The sequence below is a fragment of the Geotrypetes seraphini genome, chromosome 7 (genome assembly GCF_902459505.1).
Source record: "Geotrypetes seraphini chromosome 7, aGeoSer1.1, whole genome shotgun sequence".
NCBI classification, from domain to species: Eukaryota; Metazoa; Chordata; class Amphibia; order Gymnophiona; family Dermophiidae; genus Geotrypetes; species Geotrypetes seraphini.
Genome location: NC_047090.1, coordinates 3,103,484 through 3,118,091, shown reverse-complemented (window position 1 = coordinate 3,118,091; position 14,608 = coordinate 3,103,484). Strand labels below are relative to the sequence as shown.

At 42.3% G+C, this 14,608-nt stretch overlaps 1 protein-coding gene across 1 annotated transcript in view; it reads right to left on the bottom strand.

Annotated features, from left to right (window-relative positions):
- Positions 1–14,608, bottom strand: part of BTBD11 (BTB domain containing 11) — a 352,073-nt gene that overhangs the window by 90,151 nt on the left and 247,314 nt on the right. The gene's annotated exons all lie outside the window — the stretch shown is intronic.

The window sequence follows — 14,608 nt, the reverse complement described above, 5'->3', positions numbered from 1 at the left end:
AGAGGCTTGAGAAGCTAGGGCTCTTTTCCCTGGAAAAGCGGAGACTTAGAGGGGATATGATAGAAACTTATAAGATCATGAAGGGTGTAGTGAAGGTGGAGAAGGACATATTCTTCAGACTGGCAGGGGCATCAAAAACTAGAAGGCACTCAAAAAAATTGATGGGAGGTAGGTTCAGAACAAATGCTAGGAAGTTCTTCTTCACACAGAGGGTGGTGGCCACCTGGAATGCGCTTCCAGAGGAGGTGGTAGAGCAGGGGTTCAAAAATGGATTGGACGAGTTCCTGAAGAAAAAGGGGGTCCAGGGGTACAATTAGAGGGTTACTATACAGTACAAAAGGCTGTAGAGTAAAAGAGTAGTAGAGTAATGGATCACTGCAGGTCGTTGACCTGGGGGGCCGCCGCGGGAGCGGACTGCTGGGCATGATGGACCTATGGTATGACTATGCAAAGGCAAAGCTTATGTGCTTATAAAGTTAAAAGGGAATAGATTCCGTACAAGCGTAAGGAAGTTCTTCTTCACCTAGAGAGTGGTGGAAAACTGGAACGCTCTTCCGGAGGCTGTTATAGGGGAAAACACCCTCCAGGGATTCAAGATAAAGTTAGACAAGTTTCTGCTGAACCAGAACGTACGCAGATAAAGCTAGTCTTAGTTAGTGCACTGGTCTTTGACCTAAGGGCCGCCGCGTGAGCAGACTACTGGGCACGATGGACCACTCGTCTTGACTTAGCAGCAGCAATTCTTATGTTCTTATGTTACTATTGTTATGCTGCTAACAAAATTGTAAGTTCTATGTCAAGCTGTAATCTGCCTTGGGTGACTCGCTTCGTAAAGGGGGTTCTCAGCCAAGTTATACAGTTCTCAGCTGTTATAATTTTTACCATTGAATTCTTTTGCTGAATTGAGCTGTTCCGAAGATTTTTTTCAGTAAGCTGCCTTCCACTCTGATAATATTTTGAGAATTTTGACCCCGATTCTGTAATAGATGCCTAAAGTTAGGTGTCTAGATTGGTGCGACTATCCGATCTAGGCGCCTAACTTAATTTTTTTAGTTGGCTTTTAATCAGCGCTGATCATTCAAAGTGCCATTAAAAACCAATTAGCCAGTAGGCACTTAACGTAGTAAGCGCCTACCACTTTGAGGAAGGCATCTACACCGAGGTGCTTACTGGGAAGAAGGCATGGTTAGTGGCGGGTTTGGGGGTGGAGTTTAGGGGTGGTTTGGCTTAAATATCAGTAGGCGCCTGTGGTAGGCACACTTATTTAGGCCAAGAAAACCTTACCAGCACCTAAGGACGCTTAGGCGCCGCTAGGTGTGATTCTATAAATTACAGCGCCTAGGAGGTAGAGGCTGTTTATAGACTCAGGCCCTTGGTGTAGTTTAAGTATATAGAGTTAAATGGACACTTTTGTTCATAGAGAAGATTTTTTTGACCTATGATGAAAATACCACATTATCAAAAAGATGTGAAGAGAATGGAGTCGATTCAGCGAATGGCCACTAGGATGGACTCAGGACTTAAAGATCTCCCATATGAAGAACGTCTGAGCAGGCTGCGATTATATTCTCTCGAAGAGCACAGAGAAAAGGAGGACATGATAGAAACATTTAAATACATCACGGGCTGCATTGAGGTGGAGGAAGAAATCTTTTTTCTTACGGGTCCTACAGCGACAAGAGGGCATCCGCTAAAACTCAGGGGGGGGGGGAAATTTCATGGAGACACCAGGAAATACTTCTTCACCGAAAGGGTAATTGATCGATGAATGGTCTTCCACGTCAGGTAGTCAAGGCTAGTAACACGCTTGACTTCAAGGGACGATGGGACAGACAGGTGGGGTCGCTCCAGAGGAATGCTTAAAAGATGGATTCTCGAGGGAGGGAGGGTTCTTGAGTGGGCAGACTTGTTGGGCCACCGGCCCTTTTCTGTCGTGATATGTTTCTATGTTTCTATACTATAGCCCCATGGTATTGGGGTGTATTGTGCTTTATCTGAGGTCTTTTTTTCTCCACTTATTGTGAATGTGCTGGTACTTAGCAGAGTATAAGTTTGTTTTTTTTACAAGCGTGGTTTCCTTATTGGTATTCTGGATATTGACACTTCTAGTACTGTTTCATCTTAGTAGCTTAATAAATCCCAATGCATAAATATTATTGACACATGACTCATGCCTTTAAAACATACTTCTGCAGATAGAAGCTTCTGTTGCTCTTCAACCCAGCCAAATGTTTTTCCTTCAGTATGACAAACCATCAGGTTAAAAATAGACCTCATTTGCTACAGAAAAATCTTCAGAATCGCTGGGCATGGTTTTCATTTTCTGTCACTTCCTCTCCCGCTTCCTGGCATTTAAACCCATTTGGTTGGGAAGCTAAGCACATCCTGTGCCTTTTCCAATATTAACCACAGGCTTTTTGGCAACCATGCAAAGTGTTAGCTCGGTCCTTAACCACATTACCACACTGGCAGGCTAGCTGCCTTTAGGAAAATATCTAAACAACGCTGCCTCTTTCTTTCAGTGTTTCAGGTTCCAAACATTATCCCAGTGAGATCGATACGCAAACGGTTTAGGCGCCTAGCTTTTGAGATTTAGGCCCTAAAGTGGCTTCTGAAAATTTACAAGGACTCAGTATCTAAACGTGTGCTCCTAGTTTCATTGAGCTCCTGAACTGAAGAACCTAAAAAGTGATTAGCAACAGAGTGAGATATAGAGTAGGAAAAATAGATAGGAGCTTAGCATGGATTTTCAGCCTTAGGATGGTAATTCTATAAGTGTCTATATTTAGGTGCCTAGAGAGTGTATATTTTATTTATTTATTTAAAAATTTATCTCCCGCATACAACTTTGTGGTTTCCATATCACATACATAAAATCTTGTTTCCCTACGATTATCACATATAACCATAGACATTTCTAAACATCATCATTAATCATTAAAATTCTACTTTACGGAGAGGGTGGTGGATGCCTGGAATGCGCTCCCGAGAGAGGTGGTGGAGAGTAAAACTGTGACTGAGTTCAAAGAAGCGTGGGATGAACACAGAAGATTTAGAATCAGAAAATAATATTAAAGATTGAACTAGGCCAGTTACTGGGCAGACTTGCACGGTCTGTGTCTGTGTATGGCCGTTTGGGGTAGGATGGGCAGGGGAGGGCTTCAATGGCTGGGAGGGTGTAGATGGGCTGGAGTAAGTCTTAACAGAGATTTTGGCAGTTGGAACCCAAGCACAGTACCGGGTAAAGCTTTGGATTCTCGCCCAGAAATAGCTAAGAAGAAAAAAAAAAAGAAATTTAAATTGAATCAGGTTGGGCAGACTGGATGGACCATTCGGGTCTTTATCTGCCGTCATCTACTATGTTACTATGTTACTATGTTTCCCTGTTATAAACAGGGATAGAGCGCAAATTCAATCAATTCAAAAATACAAGCAAGCTTTAAATCATACATTGGTGTAAAAAAAAAAAAATAAATAAATTTCTAAAAGGCAATTATCAACTGAAATATACCTTAACATAAGAAGGCATTGGGAAATAATTGAGTTTTCGGCATTTTCTTAAAATTCATCCTCCCCATACAAAAAACCGCGGGATGCCAAGCAAGGCATTCCATAGTTCTATGTCAGCCACGGACATCATTGATGTTCCGACCCTAGCATGCATAGTCGACATTCTACCCTCCAAACTTAATTTCATCCCATTTACATCTCTAAGCTCTCTTCTCGGTTTATAGATCTCAAAGAATTCTTGTAAGATCTTTGAGGAATCATTATACAATGTCTGAAGTCTGATCGCAACAATCTTAAACTTCAGTCTTTATTGCATAGGTAACCAGTGTAGTTTCTTCAACACAGGAGTTATATGTGACCTCTATTAGATGCTAGATAGCTACTTTCCTCTATAGAATACAAGTGAGAGGATAAGATATCAATAATTCAGCCACGGGTGTAAAGCTCAAAGTTCACTTTATTAGTTCTTCTCACGACTTCTCCGTTGTGCTGTGCTTTCCTCATCATTGAGGCCTTTCTGGGCTCTCTCTTCAGTAGAATACAAATGTAATAGGTACAAACTCATAGATGCCTATAATTTAATGTGAATATAAGTTTCAAGTTTCAAGTTTATTTCACTTTTGATGAATCGCCTATTTCAAATTACTAGGCGATGTACATAATATAGTAGAGAAACTTTAACAAAATAACAATAAAATTTAATAATAACTAACATGAGAGATGGGTAAGGGGGTAAAGTTACAATGAGGGTATAGGAAAAAAGGGAAGAACAAAAGGTAGGGTAAAAATTTGCAAGGCATACTTCATAAATATTAATTAAAACAGAATAGAAGATTTTAGAAGTTTTAAAGGTCAAAAGCATCCCTAAACAAATAAGTTTTAAAAAAATTTTTAAATGATGAAACATCACGTTCCATTCTAATGTACTGGGGAAGGGAATTCCACCATTGTGGACCTGCAACAGTGAACATATCTGCTCTTCTCGTTCCAATGATTTTTAAAGAAGGCACAATTAATAAGTTTTGATCGGATGAACGCAGAGATCGTTGGGGTTTATATGGAATCAATGATTTAGATATGAATTGCGGCTCGCTAAATGCTAGAGTATAAATGCTAGGAATATAAACCTCCTCAGAAAAATAGTTAAAGACCCAATTCACTTTCTCACAAAACATTCATTCTAACAAACTCACACTATTTCAATAAATAAACCCTGGAGCTTCCAGTTGATTCAGCGTTTAGAGGGGGAATCTTTGAGAAAGCCGCTGTTATCAGGCGAAACATGTCGGATTCACTCCCTTTGGTCGACGGGCAGAAGTAGACGTCTCTATTACCATGATAAAGCTAAATGAGGGGTTTAGGGTTTCAAAGCTTTATTTCATGAATATTTATATATTTATATTACACTTTAAAGTTTAAAAAGTAAAAAAATTGGTTCAAAGCTAATGAGGAGGTTGGAGCGTAAAACTCCTTGCGAGAGGTTAAGAACATAAGAACTGCCGCTGCTGGGTCAGACCAGGGGTCCATCATGCCCAGCAGTCCACTCACACGGCTGTCCTTAGGTCAAAGACCAGTGCCCTAACTGAGTCTAGCCCTACCTGCGTTATGTTCTACAAGTTAGGAAAATTTGACCATGTCACACCTCTCCTGAAAGAAGCTCATTGGCTACCTATAACCCACCGTATCACATATAAAACAATTATGCAAGTTTTCAAAATTAGACTTACCCACCAACCTTCTTTTCTAGACAAACTTCTCATCCCTTACTGCTCATCACGGACCCTTAGATCAGCCGATCAAAACCTGCAATCTGTTACCACAATTAAAGAATTTTTCTATATGAGAAAGACTAACTTTTCTGTAGTCGCTCCTACCCTATGGAACGCATTACCATCCCATATTCGCCACGAGAAATCAAATGATAAATTTAAGACTAAATTAAAAACATTCTTATTTCAAGACGCGTTCTCTTGCTCCTAAGTATAATTTATTCTACAATACTCCAACCACTTTCAAGAAGCGATCCCATTCCTTATGTTTCATCCTTCCCTTTTTTTTTTTTTGAACTATGTAATTTTTTTCACTTCCTTCTGTTTATTCCCTACCATCACTTTCCAGTATGTCTAGTTACAGTCTAAATGTTCACAATCCCCTTTTTTTTTTAACTATCTTATATATTGTATTAGTTTTATCTTTTATCTTATTTTAACTTGTAAACCGGCTAGATACTTGCTGATAGTCGGTATAGTAAAATTTAATAAACTTGAAACTTGCAAGTAATATTATTTTTTATGCAGTAGTTCTCCTAACTTGAGCAACAAAGCAATCAAGGCTTTGTTAGCATTTGGATCTTCTTATCTTTGCAAACTTTGATGTTCAGCTCTGACAGAAATTAAATTTAAAAAAAAAAAAAAGAGAACGACTGCAGATGGTGGATGATGAAATACGTGTTTACTTGTTGACTATTGAGCCGCGCTTTCAGTTAATTTGCACTCAAAAACAAGCATATCCAATCACATTGATTAGCAATTCTATTCTACGAGGGTCATTTCATAAATAATGCACACTATTTTATTTTTAGTTACGTTTTATTTTTTTTTTTCCAAGTATTTCTTTACAATCCTTCAATATAGTCTCCCTGCTTTGCAATGACCAAGTCCCAACATCTGGGAAACTTCATTATTCCATCCAAGACACCGTTTTTGTTCAGTTGCCGAATGGCTCGGGTACCGGCGGAAGAAAGCTCTTCCAGAGATGCAGAACGATGTCCACGCATAGGTTGTTTCAACTTTGGAAAAAGGTCGAAGTCTGGTGGACTCTTGTCTGGACTGTAGGGAGCATGAGGTAACACCTCCCAGCCGTATTCGCGTAGTTTTTCAATGACAAGTGGAGAGCAACTCTTCCCCACGACCAAAAAAATTTTGATGAGCTCAATCAAAAGACAAGCAAATGATGATTTTTGCTTATGATCATGAAAGCATCATCATCACAGACAAAGTTCCATGTGGAAGAAGTGTCACAGCAGTGTATTATCGTGATTTTTTTGCAAAAAAATGTGCAGAAAAATGCACCAAACCCGACCTCAGTTGCTCTTGGCTGGACAACACTCGCCCACACATAGGGAATGTCGTCACTGAAGAACTACGTGAATACGGCTGGGAGATGTCAGACTACGACCTTTTTCCTTGAAAAAAAATAAAACATGTAAATTTTAAAAAAGAATGTGCATTATTTATGAAATTTCCCTTGTATCTATTGTAGTTTCACCGCTGTTATAATTACCCATACATAGCTTAAAGAACTTTAAACAAACAAATAACTCTCAAATTTAATTTTATGTTGGTTTTGTAATTTTATAATTTCAGTTATAATGTGCCTTGAAAAACATTTGCTCCATTTACTGTGCACGCAGCTTGGTATCCCCTTACAACTCTTATTTTAAATGCTGAGCACTCCAGGAACAAGGAATATCTATTACCTGACTGAACATCACCTCAATAGCCTTCAGATTGCTGGTGTCATAAAGATTTACAGTATAGTCTGCAGTGGCGTAGCGAGGGTAGGGGGCATCCCCCACCTTCCCCATGCCACACTCACGCCCTCCCTTCCCCCTTACCTCTTTAAATCTTCGCCAGCGTAAGAAGCTCCTTGCCTGCTCCTCATACCAGCGTTGGCTTTCCTTCTGATGTCACTTCCTGCAGTCGCAACCCAGAAGTGACTTCAGATGGCGTCACTTCCTGGACTCGTCACCCAGAAGTGATTTCAGAAGGGAGGCAGGCCAGCACGAGTAGCAGGCCTGAGTAGCTGCTCATGCTGGAGAAGATTTAAAGAGTTAGAGGGGGGAGCAAAAGCATGGCATGGGGGGGGGGGCAGAGAGGTGCCGGTGCCCCTACCAAGATATCACTCAAGATGGTTCACTTCACACCCCCCCTCCAGCAACCCCCCTTACTACGCCACTGTTTCTGGAGGTCTCACAATTAAAAGGAAAACACAGAGAGAGGTGAAGTGGGAATTGAACCTGGAGCTTCCTGGTACTGACCAGATAGTGCTGCGGTGGTCACATGCAATATTCAACAGCGTTACCGACTTAAGTGCTGCTGAATACTGGCGGACAGCCAGCATAAGCAGGGTTTAACCCCTTCCGAATATTTGGCCCTTCAGTTTTTTCCATTATGCGCCACCAAAATCTGCCTTTTCCTTTCATTCCATAACCACCAACAAAACCTTTACCTCCTCTCTTGCCACGTCCCACGGAATCATATTTTTTCAAATATAGTCTGTTCAGATTCCAGATTTGTCACAATCAGCTTTCTCACTGTTCCGCATGGATTCCCCTATCAGCTCTGGAGAAAGTTCAAACTGCTTTTGTTCACCTGCAAATGCATGCAATCCGCAGCTGCAAGCTTCCTCTGATTTCTCGGTGTCCCTCCTCATGGCCCTCATTTGTCAGTCAAGCTGCTCCAATCCATTTCTTTCTCCTCCACTGCTAATTCCAGTCTCTATTCTCTGTTTGAATTGCCTTTTGGCATTGGCGTCCCTTGTTCCATTTCTGCTGAAAGACCCACCACCTTGAGATTGTTTTGAAATCCAGCACTCCTGTCTCTTCCTGATCTTGGCCTTCTCACATTAGGCATACATCACTGTAATAGTTTATTGAGTACTACAAAATAATTCCTTATTGGTTTCTTCCTGCAATAATGTCCATCTTCCCCCTCCCCTTGTATTTTCCCCTCTTCGTTCTTTACTTTAAATATTGGAGTTCTACCCCTTTTCCCAATGTCCTAGTTTGTTCATAATTGTTTTGTTTGTTTGAGTAATAATTTACTGGAAGTGCTGTCTGTTATTATGTCAGGTCCCATTATTTGTATTTTATATTTAGCTAGGGTTACCAGATTTTCTGTTCTGAAAATCTGGACCCCTTAGACCCGCCCCCCAGACCCACCCAGTTCCACCCATCCCTGCTCCATCATGCCCCAGCCCCACCCCCTGCTGCCTGCTCTAGTTGGGCAGGAGGACATCCGTCGCAATGATGTCACGTGCATGTGCGTGATGTCATCACATTGCCCTCCTGCCCAACGGCGATTTTGAGGGAGGCTTTTCAAAACCCAAAGTGCCAAAGTGAAAAGCCGTCCAAACCCCCAGACATGTCCTCAAAAGGAGGACATGTCAGGGGAAATCCGAATATTTGGTAACTCTAAATTTAGCCCTTTTAAATTCGATGTACACCGCCTAGAAGTCTGATTAGGCGGTATAACACATTTTTAATAAACTTAAAACTTGCTTTTGTCCATGAACCGAATTGTAAGCTCTACGGAGAAGGAACTGTCTTGTATGTATCTGTCTACTGCTGTGTATGTTTATTTGTACTAAAATAATATCACAAATCAGAGTGGTGAATTGATAATTTCAGCTTAGTTCCAGGGGCCACTAAACAAGCATCCGCACCACAGCCCCTGTCAAATTCCTTCAACCTGAAATGTCTGCAATATGTTCCTTGTCATCGATTTGTCGTAAGCAAGGCTTTTCCTGATCCAGGTTTTCCTGTATAGCAGTACAGTCAGAACAGCTGCTACAGAGAAAAGTTCTCTTACAAAACTGTTTTCATTCCAATGTGAAATAAATTAATTTGTGAAGAATATTTGACTCCAGGCTCGTATGACTATATTTAGAGCATTTATCTTCTCTCTGAGAAGCACAAAGCCACCAAGAAGTAAGAATGAGGAATTTCTACACATCTGGAATCAATCTTGGGCATATAACCACTGGGTGTCACTGTTGATGTATATCAGGTCAGCCAAAGAACAGCTTGGAGCAGGATACATTTATCGAGAGAAAACAGGCCTAATCATAACAGGATGAACTTAGGCATTGCCTTATGACATGCAGACTTAAATTACCATATTGAAGCTTTAACTTGCAGTGAAACATACTGCTTATTTAATATCCACATCTATAAACGCAAAACAAGTTTTAACAACCCTATTACAGTAAGAGACTTTTATTGAAGAGATATTAATGATTTATGAGGAAAGGCTGAAGGAGTTTGGTTTATGTAGCCTGGGAAACAGACAATTTAGGAGCGACTCGATAGCTTTCTTCAAATCTACAGAAGGAGGCTACGAGGAAGATAGCATTCAGTCTTTTAAGGGCTGAACAAAGAATCATTTGTGATTTAAACACCTCAAACCCAGCTGGGTTGAATCAGGACTCAAGATTTCACACCATTTTTATGATTTCATATTTTATTTTTTATCCACTCTAATTTTGTGCCTGTCGATTTGATAGTACAGTGGAACCTTGGTTTACGAGCATAATTCGTTCCAGAAGCATGCTCGTAAACCAAATTGCTCGTATATCAAAGCAAGTTTCCTCATAGGAAGTAAGGGAAACGGCTTTGATTGGTTCCACCTCCTCCCCCCCCTCCACAAGGCTACCGGCGCTGCTCCGTTCTCCTCCCCCCCTTGAGGAATCCGACGCTGTTCCAAACCCCTCCCCGCGATCCAGCTTCCCTCCCCCCTGCAAACCGGCATCCCCCCCCCCGCTCGCGTTGCCCCCCCTCCACCGCGATCCTACTTTCCCCCCTCCCGAGCAGTCAATGACACCCTTTACCCGACTTGGCACCAGTGCCGGTGCCCGAAGATCCTCCCTCTTCTGGCGCGGCTGGGCGGTGCGTCGGAGATCCTCCTTCTTCTGGTCTGGGCTGGACTGGACTGGCTTTGAGCATTTGCGCATGCTCAAAGCCTTCTGGTCTCGCTCTCTCCGAGATTGAGAGCGAGACCAGAAGGCTTTGAGCATGCGCAAATGCTCAAAGCCAACCCAGCCCAGCCCAGATCAGAAGAAGGAGGATCTCCGATGCACCGCCCAGCCCAGGCCGCGCCAGAAGAGGGAGGATCTTCGGGCACCGGCACTAGTGCCAAGTTGGGTAAAGGGTGTCATTGACTGCTCGGGGGGGGAGTAGGATCGCGGTGGAGGGGGGCAATGCGAGCCGGGGGGGGGAATGCCAGATCGCTGGGTGGGGGGCGCTCGTACAGCGAGGCAAGCTCGGTTTACGAGGCACCAAGTTTGCGAATGTTTTGCTCGTCTTGCAAAACACTCGCAAACTGGTGCACTCGTAAACCGAGGTACCACTGTATAAGTATTTTTAAGCGGTTTATACATATGTTCTTTTATGCTATATATACAGTCTTATGGAGGAGTGTTGGCGTAGTGGTTGAAGCTACAGCCTCAGCACCCTGGGGTTGTGGGTTCAATCCCCGCGCTGCTCCTTGTGACCCTGGGCAAGTCACTTAATCCTGCATAGCCCCAGGTACGTTAGATGGATTGTGAGCCCACCAGGACAGATAGGGAAAATGCTTGAGTACCTGATTGTAAAAACCGCTTAGATAACCTTGATAGGCGGTATATAAAATCCGAATAAAACTTAAAAACTTGAAAACTTCTGGTTTCATTTCTATTAGATTCAGTCTTTTCTGGATTCAGAATCTAGATTAGATTCAGTCAATTTTCTGCTAAGCACCATAAAAAGAATGTCCGTCATATATGTTTGCTTATGGACCTGATGGACCGCTGCGGGAGCGGACTGGTGGGCACGATGGATCCCTGGTCTGACCCAGCGGAGGCAACTTCTTATGTTCTTATGCTCCATATACAGCACTCATCCCGACTACCTCCCAAGGTTGGCGGCCATATCCGGCCACTGGCAATGAACATCCAGCTTAAAGTTAGGCACCGTGGACTTACCCAGTCAAGTCGATATTGCTCGGCTGGCAGGCTAAGGCCTAGTAGCCAAAGATAGATCTGATTTTTAGGCAGGTCTTTCTGGTCGCATGCCTTAGCCGGTGAGTCGATGAATATTGGCGGTGACCGCCTATGTCATGTGTCATAACTTATCACCAGCCAAATCCACCGAATGGGATATTCAGTAGGAGAAAGCCAGCTATCTCCTGCAGAATATCAGCGGTTAGCTGGCTTAGCGGTATTTAGCTGGGTGGGAGCTGTTCCCAGCCAACCAAGTACCGCTGACTATGAGACAGAATGGGTTTAAGTTGCAGATGGGAAAATTCAGAGTAAATACTCAGATGAACTTTCTGAGAGAGGATTAAGTGGGCTTAATATTCAAAAAAGGGTGAGCTCCTTAATTTAGGAGAACATAAGAACATAAGAAGTTGCCTCCGCTGAGGCAGACCATAGGTCCATCCTGCCCAGTGGTCCGCTCCCGCGGCGGCCCATCAGGCCCATCGCCTGAGTAGTGGTCTATATCTATCTATACCCTTCAATCCCTTTTTCTTCTAGGAATCTATCCAAACTTTCTTTGAAACCATTTAATGTTTTCTTGTCTACAACAGCCTCTGGAAGCACGTTCCATGTATCCACCACCCTCTGAGTGAAAAAGAACTTCCTAGCGTTTGTTTTAAACCTGTCCCTAGGAAGTTCTTTTTCACTCAGAGGGTGGTGGATACATGGAACGTGCTTCCAGAGGCTGTTGTAGACAAGAAAACATTAAATGGTTTCAAAGAAAGTTTGGATAGATTCCTAGAAGAAAAAGGGATTGAAGGGTATAGATAGGTATAGACCACTACTCAGGCGATGGGCCTGATGGGCCGCCGCGGGAGCGGACCGCTGGGAGACTAAGCGACCTTTTCACTAAACTGCATTATGCAGCTAATGTGGGTTTTTACCACACAGTAGTATGGACCCATGCTAATAGTTCAAATTCATTAAAAAAGCCGGTACAGTAAGGCCCATATTCTATAAACAGCACCTTAAGTTAGGTGCGGGTAGGAAAACATTATTAAAAAATGATTAAAATATATATTTTTTTAATGTAGGTGCTCACATCACAGCTACGGAGGCACTTTAGAAACCTAGATGACTAATTACACTGTAGGCTTGTCTAACACCAGAAGTGGCATTAGGCATTGCCTCTTTACCCACGATGAACGTGAAAGGTAGGCACCGGAAATGAGGGCCTTTAAAACTCTGGCCTACCTCTCACGAATATTGATGCAGCAATTTTTTAACTATTGCATTCGGAACAGTTTTCAATAAGCTTCAATATTTAAGTCCCGAATATAAAGCTCTGCATTACATCCTTGCTTGGGTTATTAAGAAAGCCTCAGCCCCCACCACTCCACCGCTAAAATTAATTTTGACAGCGGGAAGAATTACGTGGTTCTCACCTCCGGCTTCCAATCCTATGATCTTTCTCTTTTAAAGTAAAGTAAAGTAATTTATTTCTTATATACCGCTAAACTCCGTTAGGATTCTAAGCGGTTTACAGAAAAATTATAAGTAAAATAGGTACTTAGAAATTCCCTTACTGTCCCGAAGGCTCACAATCTAACTAAAGTACCTGGAAAAATGACAATTAGTAGAGTAATGAAGAAATAAAATAGAGAATAGATGAGACAAATAAGAAAATAAACATTCTAATAAGACAATTTTAAATATTACATAGAGTCGGATGACAGTGACGCCCTCGGGAGACCCTTGATGAAGCATGGGAGTGCGAAACATGTCGGGTCGTCTCTCCTGAGTCATGTTAGCGTAAAGATAAGTAGCTTAAACTATATATAATGGTTAAATCATAGTTTTAATAGAACTTATGAATAAAATAAAGTGTATTTAAATATAAATTGAACATATAGGATTGGAAGCTGGTGATGAGAACCACGTAATTCTTCCCGCTGTCAAAACTAATTTTAGCGGTGGAGTGGTGGGGGCTGAGGCTTTCTTAATAACCCAAGCAAGGATATAATGCAGAGCTTTATATTCGGGGACTTAAATATCAAAGCTACCTTTCACAAAGCCATCTTTCTAGAAACAGCGCCGTTGCGTGATTGACACACGCTCAGCGGCCATTTTTTAGGTGGCCGACAATGACAGCACCGTTTATGGAATCTGGCCCTAAAACTACACACTACCTGCTGAATATGGGTAAAAGTGGGTTGTATAGGGTTACCAGACATCCAGGAAAACCCGGGTGCCTGGACGGACTTTCCAAAACCTCTGGCTGTGTGTGGAGGGCCTCTGAGTAGGTGAGGATGAGGTCTGCATAATTTCCCTGCGCTATTGGAATGAATAGCTTTTGATTTTCAGATCATAAAGATCTATTAGGCTTATAGAGTGCCAGTACCGTGATGTTTGATAGTAAATAGTCTGATGGGACCACAGAAACAACTTTATGTTGCACCAGAAATACAACTGGTAATTGCTTCAGAATTGGCGTAATATGTGCCATCCTGTCAACTCCCATTACTAACACTGCTGCAGCATTTTGAACCAATTGTAACATTCTCCCTCTTGTTTTCGAAATTCCAAGATAGAGCGCGTTACAATAGTCAAACCTAGACAGATCCATCCCCTGCATAAGAGTCTGAAAATCAGAAAGCAAAATCAACGATTTGCAGCTTCATAGTCAGGCCTGAATCCAAAACAACCCCCACAACAGTCATTTCTTTCTTCACAGGCCCCCCAAAAGGAATCAGGCCCACAGTTCTTCCCCACTCCTTCCAACCAAGCATTACCTCTGTTTTTCCCACATTTAAGTATAAAGCATGCTTTCTCATCTAGTCTTCTGTCCATCCCCCCACTTATGTACCGGGAAGAAGAATAACACGCCATTGGCATATTGCTGGCATGAAGCTTGCAATTGTTCAAATACTTTCCCCAATGACGCTACATAAATATTAAACAGAAGCGCTGATAAAGCAGATCATGGAGGTACACCCCTCTCCACCGAAGTCTCCTTTGATGACTTATCATCATACACTCTAAATCAGGGGTCTTAAAGTCCCTCCTTGAGGGCCACAATCCAGTCGGGTTTTCAGGATTTCCCCAATGATATGCATTGAAAGCAGTGCATGCACATAGATCTCATGCATATATCATTGGGGAAATCCTGAAAACCCGACTGGATTGCGGCCCTCAGGGAGGGACTTTGAGACCCCTGCTCTAAATGTACAGTTAAACAAATATGATCTAAAAAAAACCCCACTGCAGTACAATACCCCCTATACCGAAATTTTCTAATTTTCTAAACATCAGGTTTAAGTCGACAGAATCCAATGCACCAGCCCCGAACAGGCAATATAACTAG